We start from the raw sequence: 14141 nt of genomic DNA, 5'->3' as shown, positions 1-14141 counted from the left end.
ATGGTGGCCAAGAGAGAGGAGGATAAGCCTGTCCAAGGTCAAACATTTCCTCTGACTCATTTTCTAGGAGCATCCACGGGGAGCTCAGAGCACTGCCCAGGATAATATCTCCCTGTTCTGCAGATCGAGAAAGGCTGTGTCTACACGACCCTTCGGGGCACCACGTCCGCCAGCAGCAGCCCATCCTTCCTCACCCCTCAGCCAGCCCCTTGCTGGGGCACTGGTGCCTGAACCTTCCCATGGTGATATCTGACTTTTCCCACCATGATTTCCCTTCTTTCCATTTCCTTTTTTACTTAAAAAAAAATCTTGCTGTGGGGCACCTGGGTGGCTCAGTCACTTAGGCGTCTGACTCTTGATGTTGGCTCTGGTCGTGATCTCAGGGTCGTGAGATCGATCCCTGAGTGGGGCTCCGTGCTGGGTGTGGAATCTGCTTAAGATTCTCTCTCTCCTTCCCCCTCTCTTCCCCCACCCCCAAAATCTTACTGTGTCATATCTATTTTTGTAAGTCACCTTAGACTGTTCTTGGAATAGGCAGAGAATAAATAAACTAGTTCCTGGAGTTCTAATTTACCTTTATTCAAGTTTTTACAGTATATATCTCTATCTATCTATCTATCTATCTATCTATCTATCTATCTATCATCTATCTATCTATCATCTATCATCTGTCTATCTATCTATTATCTATCATCTATCATCTATCTATCTATCTACCTACCTACCTACCTATCTATCTATCTATCTAATATTTGGGTTAAAGCATGAAGAAAGACCCCAGGCCCCCAGTTCTGGGTATCTTTACCAAGCTCTACCTCTGAGAAGCCCTGTTTGTAAACCACCAGTCTGCTCCATGGAAACCTGCAAACTCAATTTGTCACTATGATGCAAAAATAAGGAAGTGAGTTGGTTTCTTATGGCCTTTAGGACAATTTGCTAATTACTGGGGGACACTAACTGCTAAAGAATGAATATGAGCTAGTATCTAACAGGAAAGAGCTATGAACAAAAACAGAAGTCCTGTTTATCCTTCTATTATGTAAGATAATCATTTGTGAGTTTAAGTAACAATTAGGCCTTCAGTACCACTGATGGAGTTTAATAATTAAATAATGAGTCCTGGATGTGAAACGTATAAGAAAAACGTTCAAAAGTAGTTTTGGAACTGAATTTTAACTGATGATCAACACAACCTCTCAGCTGCCTCAGTTTCCCCGTACAAGTGAAGTCCCCGTTCTCCCAAATGCTTCCACTTTCCCATTTCTCTCCTTTCATGTTTAAGCCTCTTTCCTCAGAACTGAGCTCCTTCATGAAGCCCCTAGTGACCCACCCCGTGCAAACCTGGTAGCACTTGTCGAACTTAGGCTGCTGTGTCTTCGTATGCACGCCTGGCTCCCCCAGTGAGGGGATAATGTGGTGTCTGAGTCACTTTGTACCCAGTGATCGGCCCACACTTGGGTAGTTCCACCACCAACTGCTACTGTTGAGTTCTAATTCTGCTTGGTACCTAACTCAGCGGCTGCTTCTAAAAAAATTACAACTTACATGGCTATGTTGGAATAAAGACACTTTTTAAAGATTATGTATTATTTATTTGAGAGAGAGAATGCATGAGTGGGGGGGGAAGGGCAGAGGGAGAAAGAGAAGCAGGCTCCCCACTGAGCAATGACCCTGACGTGGGACTCGATCCCAGGACCCTGAGGTCATGACCTGAGCCGAAGGCAGTGGCTTGTCCGACTGAGCCACCCAGGCATCCAAGACAAACATATTAATATGATGTATTAAAACATTATCTTCAGACCTAAAAATTCATTTTTTTCTTCTGAGTTTAAAAGAAATTAGAACATTTTTCTAAGTCCCCCAAAGGATCATCATGGGCTCTTGGCACTGTGCAGGTAGATCAGGTTACCACTTCCCAGTTCTATGGACTTGGGTGATTCACTTAACTCTTCTGGGTTTAGTTTTGTTATTTGTAGATTGGGGATGATAATAATAGGACCCAATCTGCAAGATTAAATGTTAGCTATTACTTATTTTGTATTGCGCAGTCAAAAATAGAGAAACAAAAGGATAATATCTAAATTTCTTCTTATGCTCTGATCCAACCTCAAATCTAGTTTTTCATTTTCATTTTACTCTTGGCAAAAACGGACTTCCTATTTCGAAGGAAAAGCACTACAAAAAAACAAACGAAACCAAACCAAAATCTCTTTCCGAAACATCCAAGGACTCTTGCCAAACACCAGCTTGATGAGTTCACAGTAATGAATCAGAGACACACAGTTTAGATTTCCCTCTCAAAGTCCCAAGAGGAAAACAGGAAGGCGAGGGCTTCAGAGAGCAGCTGGGCCGAGCCAGCCCCACTCTGCCAGCTGAGTGAGAGATCAGGACAGCGGAGAGCCCCTCAGACATCCCCTTCGCCGCCAGGCTCGGCTCACATCTCTCCTGTGTCCTCCCCCAGGGAGTAGGTGCCAGCAAGTGGTCCTGTCCAGAAACCAGATTTCTATTACCTAGTATTTGGTTATTGCTTAATCCTTGATCCCTGATCCATTCCTTCCTAGCTGCAGGTAGGATTTCTAAGAGAGATTTGGGGGTGGAGGTGGTAGATCTGCTCTCTGTGGGTGGTTTTCTAGGAACCTCAGCTAGCTTCCTGAGATATGTCATGCACTGGAACCTTCCCAGTGGCTGGCAGGGGAACTCTGGAATGACTCAAGTGAGGACCTGAACCAGGAAAGGATGGGTTATGGCCTAAAACCACCCCCTTCTCTCGTTTTGTCAAACTCTATCCATTTTAATTACGGCTTCAACAGCACCACCCTCCACCACCACCACCCCAACTGGAAAGCCTTCCCAGATCAACCAGAAGCCCTTTCCACTCCCAGGTTACCAACCCCACTCCCCACCCCTCCAACACTCCCATTTGCATCTGCGGTTAGCTTTTTGTGGACATGGAGCGATCTTCGAATAGCTTCAGCAGGGCCCCCTGATGGAATCTAATGGGTCCAGTGACAGCTTCTTGAAAGATCTGGGCTGAAGTCTCAGAGCCAGTTTGTCAGGCAGTCAGTCAACACACTGTGGAGTGCCTGGGCACTGCCAGCGAAGCCTTTCTTGTCAGGGACTGGTTTGTGCAAGACAGAGAGATGGTGAGGGAACACCCAGCTCTCAGAAATGCAGAAGTCAGGAAAGACAGAAATAGAAACCCCAAAGAACTCCAGGCACAAACGTCTACAACTGACCTGTTCACATGGGTGACCGTGCATGGCAGAGCTGAGAGTCCCACACCACCTTCATCTGCCCAAGGCTCTGGAGCCATGGTCCTCCCCCGGCCCTTGCAGGCCTTCCCATGGAACACAGGGTCTCTCCAGTACTGAGTGGAAATAAAACATGCGGTGGTGCTGCGCCCTACCCACTCGAGACATTCCCCCCAGCCCTGGGGGGGCAGAAGGGGCTGCCTGGCCTAGAGGAAAACAGAAGGCTATAGCTTCTGTCACTCAAAACTGGGCACCACTTGCCCCCCAGCAGAGAAGAGGGGGGACACTCCGCAATTGCAATGGCAGGTCTCTGTGAGCACCCACCAGCCGGAGAAGACAAGATGGAGGAAGAATGGCAGCCGGAGGTTGTGGTCTGTGGGGACCGCAATGACCCACTTCAGTTACCGTGTCTCACGGCAGGAGGAGCTGGGTCTTCTAAGCATAGAGATACATAAGACAGCCTCCCCACTCCCCCCGGCCATAAGATATCCCAAATGAAGTCAGTCCAAAACACAAGGCTGCCTGGACTGAATGCCAAGTGACTGGTGCACACGACTAATAAGCACACGCCAGTAAGTCTCAGTGGAAAGGAAATCATCATGGTAACATTTACTGAGCACTTACTACATGTCAAAGTGCTATTCTCCATGGTTTATATGGATTTAATTTTTCCGACAATCCACTGGTATTATTCCCATTTTTTTTTTTAAGATTTTATTTATTTATTTGAGAGAGAGACAGAGATAGCGAGAGAGGGAACACAAGCAGGGGGAGTGGGAGAGGGAGAAGCAGGCTCCCCACGGAGCAGGGAGCCTGACGCGGGGCTCAACCCCAGGACCCTGGGATCATGACCTGAGCCGAAGGCAGACCCTTAATGACTGAGCCACCCAGGCATCCCTATTATTCCCATTTCATCGGTGAGAAAAGTGAGCCTCAGGCGATTAAAGAACTCACTAGGCGGTACACATTTTTTAATGGCAGACCAGGATTCAAGCTCAGAATTCTGCCTCATGGAGCGTGCATGTGCACAAACATACTTGTGCCTGTTTTTCTTAAGTGATGGGAAAAGACTGGGAAAGAAGGACTAGCAGGCACGGGACTCTGACTCCACTAGCTAAGCTAGCTCCATTAGCTAAGTTTTAAAGTTGGAGCGTACCTTAGGTGAAGAGATCATTTCACTGCAATTTAAAAACGTTCTTAATATTGAAGTATAGCTGACATCCGATGTTATATTAGTTTCAGGCGTACAGCCCAGCGACTCGACAAGCTCGTACATCACTCAGGGCTCACCGTGGTGAGTGTAGTCCCCATCTGTCACCATACAACGCTATTCCCACATTACTGACTTGCGAAGAGATCATTTTTGAGGCTGAGTTTTGCAATATTTAAAATCCTCAAATTGGGAGCGGGCTGAAATGACGCGTAACGTGGGAGGGCAGTGGGCTGGGCCCGGCCGGCCGGCGGGGAGGCGCTCGAGGAAGAGAGCGAGAAGCCGCGGGGCTCCGGGGGCGCGGCCTGGGAGGCCCTGCGGAGTCCCTGTCCCGCGGGGTCCCGCCTCCCCGATGCGGCCGGGAGCAGGAGGGAGCGGGGAGGCTCCTCCACAACCACTTTCCGCGACCTGGGGGTCCCCCTCGCGGGGCTGGCCTGACCCGGTGGGTCCTGGTCCTCGGTCGTCGTAGATGGTGTCAGGCGGGCCCCCGAGTCCCCTGAACCACAGCGCCACCTTGTGGCCGCGGGCAGCGCGCTCCTGGGCTCCCCTGGCTCCGGGGCCTGGCGCTCGGCCCACCTGCGCTGGGGGGCCCCAGCGGGCTTTCTCCTGGTGCAAGGAGCCCAAGGGCAAGGGGGCCTGGGCGCCAAGGCTAGGACCAGATTTGCCTTATGAGAAGGCAGCATAACGGGAGGAATGCTCCTTAGAGCCAGGCAGGCCAGACCCCTACCCGCTTGATTGTGATGTTTTGTCCCTGAGCCTCTCTAGACCTCCACTTTCTCATCCTTTAAAGGGCGTAACAAGGCTGGGTGGAGATTAAATTACAAATCCTCCAGACTAGCAGCGTGAGTTCAATACGTCCTTAATGTGTTATCATCAACAGGTCTGCAACAGGTCTCCGTGCTGCTGAAACTCCTGATTGGCAGAAGGCAGGTGCTCTGGGCACACCGCAAACCAGCAGCGACGCCCTTGGAATGCCAGCTCAGGAGGAGGACGGCCCTAGCACTAAATATTTGCCTATTTTCATTAAAGAACACTGTCCAGTTGGCCTGGCACACCATGTAAAAATATCCGGCTATCCTATTCATCAGCCCAGGAGAATGTTCCAGCTCCACCAGTGACTCCTGTCTCTCACACCTGCCTGTAGGACACCCTCTGGGAACAAAACTGTTCCACTTCTGGGAGGCATTGTAGTAGTGAGCGCAAAGGGCAACAGCGTGTAACCTGGGGCAAGGCACTAACTTCACCGGAGCCCGTTTCTCATCTGTAAATCAGAGATATTAATTCCCACCTCCTAAGGTATTTTTGGAATTAAATGAGATATTAATGTAAAACATTTAGGACAGGGGATTTAGCATGCACTAGCATCAGCAGAGAACTTACCGAAATACTAGTCATTGGGCCCCACCCGGAGTTTCCAAATCAGTACATCTGGGGTGAGCCCAAAGAATTTGCATTTCTAATTTGCATCTTAGGAGTTGTTGGTACAATCTGTCCAGGGAACAAACTTTGAGAAGGACTAATCTAGCACGTACTAGACCGTCAATTAATGTTCATCGTCACTCCCCAATCACTCAAGTACAAATTAAAAAAGAGAATGAGAAAATATGAGGGAATATTAACCCAAATCCAACTAAGTAAAAGCTGCACACTCAACATCTGGCTAGAAATAAGAACAGTTCCATTTAACAAACGTTAATTGAATGTTTTGTCTCTGTTTCTTTCGTCTGCTTTGCTGGGCGGTGCTTCACTCGCGTTCGATGCCCATCAGAGTCTTCTGGAGTGTCTGATGAGCACAGGGAAGGGCTCTTCCAGAGGTCCAGTGACTTGCTCAAGGGCACAGAGCTCTGGAAGGCAAGGCACAGACTCAGCTGGAGTTGGCTGACTGTGGTTGGGGCCCTTTCAAGCTGCCGCTCAGACACCCGAGCACGCTTGTAGGGGCTGCGTCGGCCCACGTGCTCACGCCGCTTTGGGATCAAGGGCTCCATGGTCTCCCCTTGCCAGGTTCTTTGGCTCTGCCTTTCTTCTCACCCGTGGGACACTGGGTCCTTCCAGAGCGTGGGTGTGGCCTGACCTCTGGCTGTGTGCTGTGGGCCCCCAGGCCCCAGCAAGAGGAAGAGGCCCTCAGGGTTTGGGGGTAGAAGCAGGAGGCCCACCCTTGGGATCCAGACCCTACCCAGGCCCTGTAGGTCTCCGAAGGAGTCGCCCCTTCCCCATCCTGGCATCTGAGAGGCCACAGAGACCCAGTTTCAGCGACACGTTGGTGAGCCACCTCAAGACCTAAAGGAGCTGCTGTCCTCCCCCACTCAGCCTGGGTGGGGAGAGGAGCAGAGCGCTAACTGCCTGGACTCTGGGACACCATGGCTCCCCGCTCCAGGGAGTTGAGTTTTTCGGGTTCTAGAAGGAACATGACCTTTAGAACAGAAGACCTGATTTGAACCAACCCCAGCTCTCTGCTACCAAAAGAGCTTCAAGAAGTCTCCTAAGTTCTTTGCCCACGTTTATTTCCTCCTCTGCCTCCCAGAACTGCCGTGTGGCCTGAATGACAGCTGTGTGGCCATTTTTTCCCCCTGCCATCCACCCACCACTTACAGCGAGCCCGTCCCTGAGGGTACACAGGTGGTGAGCCCAAGTCCCCGCCTTCTGGGAGCTTCCAGCCCACTCCCTTGCCCAAACAGGACAATGGCAGGAGGTTTGAGCCTGGACCTGGCTGGGGGCGCTGGGGACCGGAGGCAAGGCCACTGGTCCCAGGGATGGGCTCCCAGCATGTGACCTCTGCAGCAGGCAGACTAAAGCCCACTCCACGGAAGCTGGGCTTGAGTCAGAGCTAATGGTTTTCAGAGCTTTGCCTTGGAGGTGTGGAGAGCCCCATGACTCTCCGCTGTACCAGCCGGAGAGACTGGAGGCTCCTCCATCCAGCAGTTTCTGCCCTTGGCACCTTTGATTTCATGTTTGTTCATTCATTCCTTTATCCCACAAACACTTGTCAAGAACTCCAGGTGTGCTGGGCTCTGGGAACTCAGACTTGGGTGAGGAAGACAGACTCGAAGCAGGAAGGACCGAGGTGGGGTACCTGCCATTCATCCCCACCTCTTCTCCCCAGACCATGAATGAGGGTGAAGGTAGGCAAGTAGGAACTTTCCTCCAGGTTCCCAAGGTTCACCCCTTTTCTCATGGGGTCACAGGGAAGGCCTGACAAAGGAGAAGTTTCTGAGGTGAATTGGTCCGCTCTTGGCTCCTGCAGAGATGTGGATGTGGAAGGAGAGGGCACTGAAGGCAGTCCCCGGGAGACAGAGCCATGGGATTGGCTTTGAGGGAAAAGGGATCACTTTAGTTTCAGTTCAAGTGTTTTCTTGAGTTTCTTTTCTTTTAGGAGATGAAAAAGGAGTCAAGAAGCTCAGGGTGGGGTTGTTAGTGGATAAAAGTGAGAATTGAGAGGGCGAATGCTTCTGTGGCTTCAGTGCCTTCAAGCCTTCCTTCCCTGTTTCTCTGTCTCCAACATCTCCCCTTCTTCTCTGGCCATCCTCTTGGCTCTCTTGGCTCCTCAATGCCTCCCCATCCCAGGCTGTCGCTGAAGCTCCCCAGGGAATAATTGAAAACTATAGTGACCCCCAAAGCTGATCCCCACTCCTGCTGCATCTGCTGTCCAGATTCACAACTAGAAAAGAACTCCTGGTTAGAAAAAATAAAATAGAAATTGGGGAATTGAGTTGGAAAGTGGAAGGAGCAAGGGGCCTCCTTTGAGTTCAGGTAAGGGCGACTCTGTGCTGTGGTTAGTGAGCTGTTGGTGGGACATTGACCCCAACTCCAGACCCCACTTTAATCCTGCTGAAAGGGGAAGTTGCTCCTAGAGGTCTGATTAAAGGCTCACTGACAGATGGTGATAGTCAAGTGACTTGTCTAAGGGTATTCAATAAAGATTAGTTCTCCTGTCCATTTCCTCCTCCAAATTTCCTTGGAGGCCCCAGATAGTCCTAAGACCCCTCTTGTCATCCCTGTGGCCATCAGCCAGCTTCTGACCTCTTGCCAAGTGCGAGAACCTAGAGGTAGTTAGGAGCTTTGGAGCAAGAAAACTGGGTTCTTATTAGCTGTGGGAACTTGGCAAGTACTTAACTTCTCTAAGCCTTAGTTTCCTCATCTGTAAAATGGGGATAATAATAGCATCAACCCTTTGGGAGGCTGTGAGAACTAAATGGGATAATGCATGCAAAGGGCTTAACATGGTGCCTGGTAGAGACTATATTCTCAATAATAATTGCAATAATATCTCCACTTGGATGACCTACTAGCAGCACCTTATACTCACTAGTTCTTCCCCACAAGCCAGCTCCCTGGCCTCACTTTTTAGTTTCCTTTCACGGAGTCAGCATTCCCCTATCATGTCCTTGGGGACCTGGCCACTTGGATTCTACTTTGTTCCTTTCTCATGATTTTTCTCCCAACACCCCATGCCCACGCTCAGCCTTTCACTGTGCCTTCCCTAGAGTCCCTGACATCAGTCCCCTCATTCAGTCCCTCCCCCACAGAGCCACCAGATTTAGTGGCCACTCTTTGCCTCAAGAACCTCTAGTGACTCTTAGTGGCAACTACTAATGTAACTGTTCACTCCTCACCCTGATGGCTTAGGTCCTCTACTGTGGCCTGACATACCTGCCACCCTCCTTCCTGACCTCTTCTTCCCCTGGCTTTTTTCCCCTTGGAAGGATGCAACTGTCCCCACTGCCCTCTTGGTCCCCTGTGTGTGCCCTGTCGTCGGGACAGACTTGCAGAGACTATCCTGTACAACGAAAGGAATCTTCTGATGCTACCCTCGACCCACCAATATATCTGGTATACACCACTTGTATCAGTCAAGGTCTCCCAAGGAATGGATTTAATAGAATATATATAGATATATATATAAATACACACACACACACATGTTCCAGCCCCAAAACCATCTGTGGTAGAACCAGGAAGAGCTGATATTGCATATGAAGTCTGAAGGCAGTTGGCTGGAGAATTCTCTCTTGCTCAGGAGAAGTTGGTTTTTTTATTCTATTTAGGACTTCAACTGATTGGATGAGGCCACCCACATTATGAAGGGCAATCTGCTCTACTCAGTGTCCACCAATTTCAATGTCCATCTCATCCAAAAACATCTAGAACAATGTTTGACCAAATATCTGGGCACCGGGCAGTCCAGTCAAGTTGACACATGGAACTAACTATCACACTGCTCCCATCCCTCCTGATGTCTACCCTCCTGAAAGGATCCTAAGAATTCATCCACCCTGAGAAGTGCTGTGGGGCGTTTTGTGGAATATTTACACTGTATCTCTAATGGTGGGATTTTAGCACTGATTTCCCAGGCAAAGGAAGCATGATTTGGGGTGGCAGTTGGGGGAGAGGGGTCTTTCTGAAGCCTCTGAAGAAATCACAGCATGCGGGCATCTCTGCCAGCTAGCTGCTTTCCATGACCGCTATCCCCACTAGGTCTGCTTCACTCTTTTGCAGCTTTGCAGAGTACAGAAGTTAATTTTTAGCCTTTCCTCAAGCTATCTTTGGTCCAAGCACAGGGGCAAGAAAAATTGTGAAGTAGAGCAAAATACAGGGCATGAAACCAACCAAAACCACAAAAAGCATTCATCCATGAGAGGAAGAGGACCCTGGTGCCAGGCCAGTAGGGAAAAAGGAGGTCCCAGAAGCTCAAGAGGCTGGAAAGTGGACCCCAGGGTGAAGGTGTGTATGTGTGTGTATGTGTATGTGTGTGTGGGGGGGTGGGTGTTTGCCTGTGTGTGTTGTGTGAGTGAGCCCTGACTGAATGAGCTGGAAATACATCTCGCCTTTCCTCAGGCTCTGGTGTCTCAGGTGTCTCGGGACACAGACCTGTCCAAGCCCAGTCCACTCTGACCTTCTTTTCTGCCCCTTTGCCCACACCTTTCAGACACCAGGATTCAGGCTCTGTCCCTGTGGCTGCCCACCAGTGCCCCTGTGGTGGGTGCTCAGGCCTCAGGGTGTTGGGGAACCTGCCATGAGGTAGGACTAAGGCGGTCCGGGTTCTTCTGGTTCTGCCTACTCATCTGCTTCAGCTGCTTCTATTACAAAGTGGTTCGAAGCTAGCTGATCTCCCAGATGTCATCTAGCTCCAATAACGTGTGATTAATGATTTGGGAAAGCAGTGAAATTTAGTGAATCAGCATATATGAATGTTTCAGCTGCAAATAACACAACACTTGGAATAAAGAACTAAATGATGGGCTGATTCATTATAGCAAACCCATAGACCAGAGGGAGGTGGTTCTGGGATTGGTGTGGTGTCTCTAGGAGGTCATGAAGGACTCCGGCTCTTCTATCTTCTCTCTCTGCCTTCTTCACAGCTGCCGCTGTGTCCCCTCATCATGGCAAGATGGCTGCAGGGACTCCAAACTTTTCTCCCCTGTAGCAGCTTCTCCAGTAGGAAGAATGAGGGAGGGGCACAATCGGTAAGGAAAATCTTCCCAGAAGCTTTTATCTAGCAGCTTCCTCTTGGGTCTCTTTGGCCAGAACTGGGTCACAGGTCACTGGACAAGAGGATGGGACTGACCAATCATGATCCATCCACTTGGACCAGCTGGATGTACAACGAATGAAACCTTGGGGTTCTATTAGCAACAAACGGGTGGAGCAGCTATTGGGTGGGTTACTGATAGTGCCTGCCACAACCTTGGGAGTGATTTCAGGAATGAGAAACAGAAACAGTGTCTTGTTGTTGTAACCCAAAGGGGAATTTATTGGAAGGAGGTATGGGGTGAGTCTGCAGGAAAGAAGCAGGAAGCACAATAGATGCTTTTAGCCAGAATGGCCTGGTATGGACCCCTCATCACTGTGAAAGAATTCTAGTGCCTCTGCGCTTTGTGACACTTGTTCAACATTGAAGTCTTGGCACATATATTGTATTGAGTCAGGCTGATGACCTGGACACCTGAATATAGAGAGAAGGAGTACCTGGACTTTTTAGTCTCCAAAATAGTCACCTACCAAGACCTTACATGCTGGGAAATTCTCCTCCAATAGGAAAGAAATTTGGGTGGTGTCCAGCCAACACAAAACTAGACAGTCCAGCTAATATCTAAGAATTGGAAAAGCCTCTATTAAGGCTGCAGCTTGAGAAGTATGGTACTTGGGAAGGCAGTAGTTGGGCTTATTGATGTCCACCAGGCTTAATTACCAGGAAGCAAAGTAATGCCTATATGCCTCCTATCATTTTGCAAGTCTTATTGACTGTTGGGTAAGTTTAGTTTAATTACAACACTAACACTTGTTTGTGTCAGCCAAGTTTGTAGCAGGTTAGCTATTCACACCTTCAAGGAATTAGAAGAATATGGTTAAAAACAAACGACAAACACTGGAAGGAACATTATCTGTGAGGAAGCTGAACTGGGGAGAAGAGTCATACCTGCAGCTGCTTCTCCCTTGGGTCTTCTTTGGTGGACCACCCAGGGAGGATACCGTTGGGAGCAGAGGCTCCATAGGGGAACCAGTTACATCTGGTTGAATTGGTTAGGCAGAGAGCAGCAGGTGGTCTGGGATTTTGCAAGTTCATTATACTGAGGCACAACTTCTGGTCATCCACATGACCTCCAATTAAAATGAGTCAAACACAAGCTCATGCAGCATCAGTCCCACCATCCCTAAACACAGGGACCCAGGTCTGGGATGGAGGGAAGGATGGGGCAAGAGAGCTCCTAGCCAGTGAGTGGTGTGCATGTGCATACTTGCACATGGGTGTCACTGTTAAAGTCACAGGAGACAACCTGGTCCCCAGTGTACCCCAGGATGCCCTTGAGGGGCTCCTCCAATGCCTACTTCACCTCCCTCTTCATGTCATTGTATTTGGCAGCTTTCTCCAGGTGGCAGGCCAGATCCATGACTGGCACGTTGGAGGTGGGAACATGGAGGCCATGCCAGTGAACTTCCCATTCAGCTCAGGGACGACCTTGCCTGCAGCTTTGGTGGCGCCAGTAGAAGCAGGGATGATGTTCTGGGCAGCCCCTTGGCCATCATGCCACAGCTTCCCAGAGGGGCCATCCACAGCCTTCTGGGTGGCAGTGATGGCACGGACTGTGTCATGAGTCCCTCCACGATGCTGAAGTTGTCATGAATGACTTTGGCCAGAGGGGCCCAGCAGTTGGTGGTGCAGGAGGTATTGCTGACAATCTAGAGGGAGTTGTCATATTTCTCATGGTTCATGCGCATCACAAACGTGGGGGCATCAGCAAAAGGGGCAGAGATGATGACCCTCTTGGCCCCACCCTTCAAGTGAGCCCCAGCCTTCTCCATGGTGATGAAGACCCCAGTGGACTCCAGAACATACTCAGCATCAGTGTCACCCCATTTGATGTTGGTGGGATTTTGTTCCAGGAAGATGGAGATGGGCTTTCCATTGATGACAAGTTTCCCGTTCTCAACCTTGCCTGTGCTGTTGAATTTGCTGTGGGTGGAATCATACTAGAACATGTAGACCATGTTGTGGAGGTCAATGAGGGGGTCCTTGATGGTGACAATATCTACTTTGCCAGAGTTAAAAGCTGCCCTGGTGACCAGGTGCCCAATATGGCCAAATCTGTGTATTCTGATCTTCTCCATTGTGTCTCGGGGACATGGCTGGCCCTGCACCAGAAGATGGGGCTGTCTGTCGAATGGGGAGGAGCAGAGAGCCCAGTTTTAATCATCTTTAAAACAACTTCCATCAGATTATCAGATCCATTAAATAGCCTCTGAAGGGACTGTCACAAAGTCTCCTACTAGGAGCCCTGGGAGAGGTGCTCAGATCACTAGGCCTGAGGCAGCTCTGGACCTTGGGCACAGCCAAGGAGGAGTGAGAGAAGGGGAACCCCCTCTCCTGCCATCTAGAGTTCCCTGTGACACAGTCTCCTTCGGCTGAGGCTCCCCCACTGCCCGGATACCTCACACTCAGTCCATTTGTCTGTGAGCGCAGGCTTGCAAGCAATGAGCACTAAATCAAGGCAGTTTTCCTAAGTCAGGAAAATGATGAGCACATTCTGAACCTTGACAGGCTTTTCTTTCTTCGTCTCTGGAGAATTTAAAAATAGATCTGGAGATGAATTTTGCAGCTGAATTCCACAGGCATGATATCCCCTTTCCACAGTAGAGATATAAGGAAAACAGCTGACTGGAAAGGCCTTTTCTTGATGTCATTAATTGTCCTCCAGGCCCAACGTCAGGATCTCAACTACTAAGTGACAGGCGGCATTGTTTGGGCAAGGGCCAGCCCTGGGCAACAGCACTGAAGTCCCCTTCTCTCTCCCCCCTTCATTCCCTCAGCGTCCCCTCTCAACTTACCCTCTGGTCCTTCCCACTGCAAGCCACAGGGGAGCGTATCTCCGGTTTGGCTCAACTTCACCCACACCCGGGCTGTGTGAAAACACAGACTGCTGAGCCCTGCCCCTGGAGAGGGATTCAGAAGCCTGGGGTCAAGACCGGGAATCTGTATTTTTAACAATCCTTTGGTGATTCTGAGGAGCAACTCAGTTTAAGAAACACTGGCGTAGTGCAACCAGCAAGGACTTTGGAATCAGACAAGCTGAGTTCAAATCTAACTTCTGCCACTGTGGCCAGGGACCATTACTAAGCTTCTCCGAGTCTCAATTTGCCCATCCATAAAACACGAAACTTGAGTAAAATAATGTACTTTAAATTAA

The 14141-nt window shown here is 49.7% G+C and overlaps 1 pseudogene; it reads right to left on the bottom strand.

Annotated features, from left to right (window-relative positions):
• Positions 1-11775: 11775 nt before the first annotated feature.
• On the bottom strand, positions 11776-13674 carry LOC123845686 (glyceraldehyde-3-phosphate dehydrogenase-like; annotated as a pseudogene).
• Between the last annotated feature and the right edge of the window lie 467 nt (positions 13675-14141).

This window comes from Mirounga angustirostris, unplaced genomic scaffold (genome assembly GCF_029215605.1).
Source record: "Mirounga angustirostris isolate CCGP_5_RB_7025 unplaced genomic scaffold, mMirAng1.0.hap1 SCAF_6, whole genome shotgun sequence".
In the NCBI taxonomy this organism is placed as follows: Eukaryota; Metazoa; Chordata; class Mammalia; order Carnivora; family Phocidae; genus Mirounga; species Mirounga angustirostris.
The sequence above is the reverse complement of the archived record's forward strand: the minus strand, read 5'-3'. Positions and strand labels throughout refer to the sequence as shown.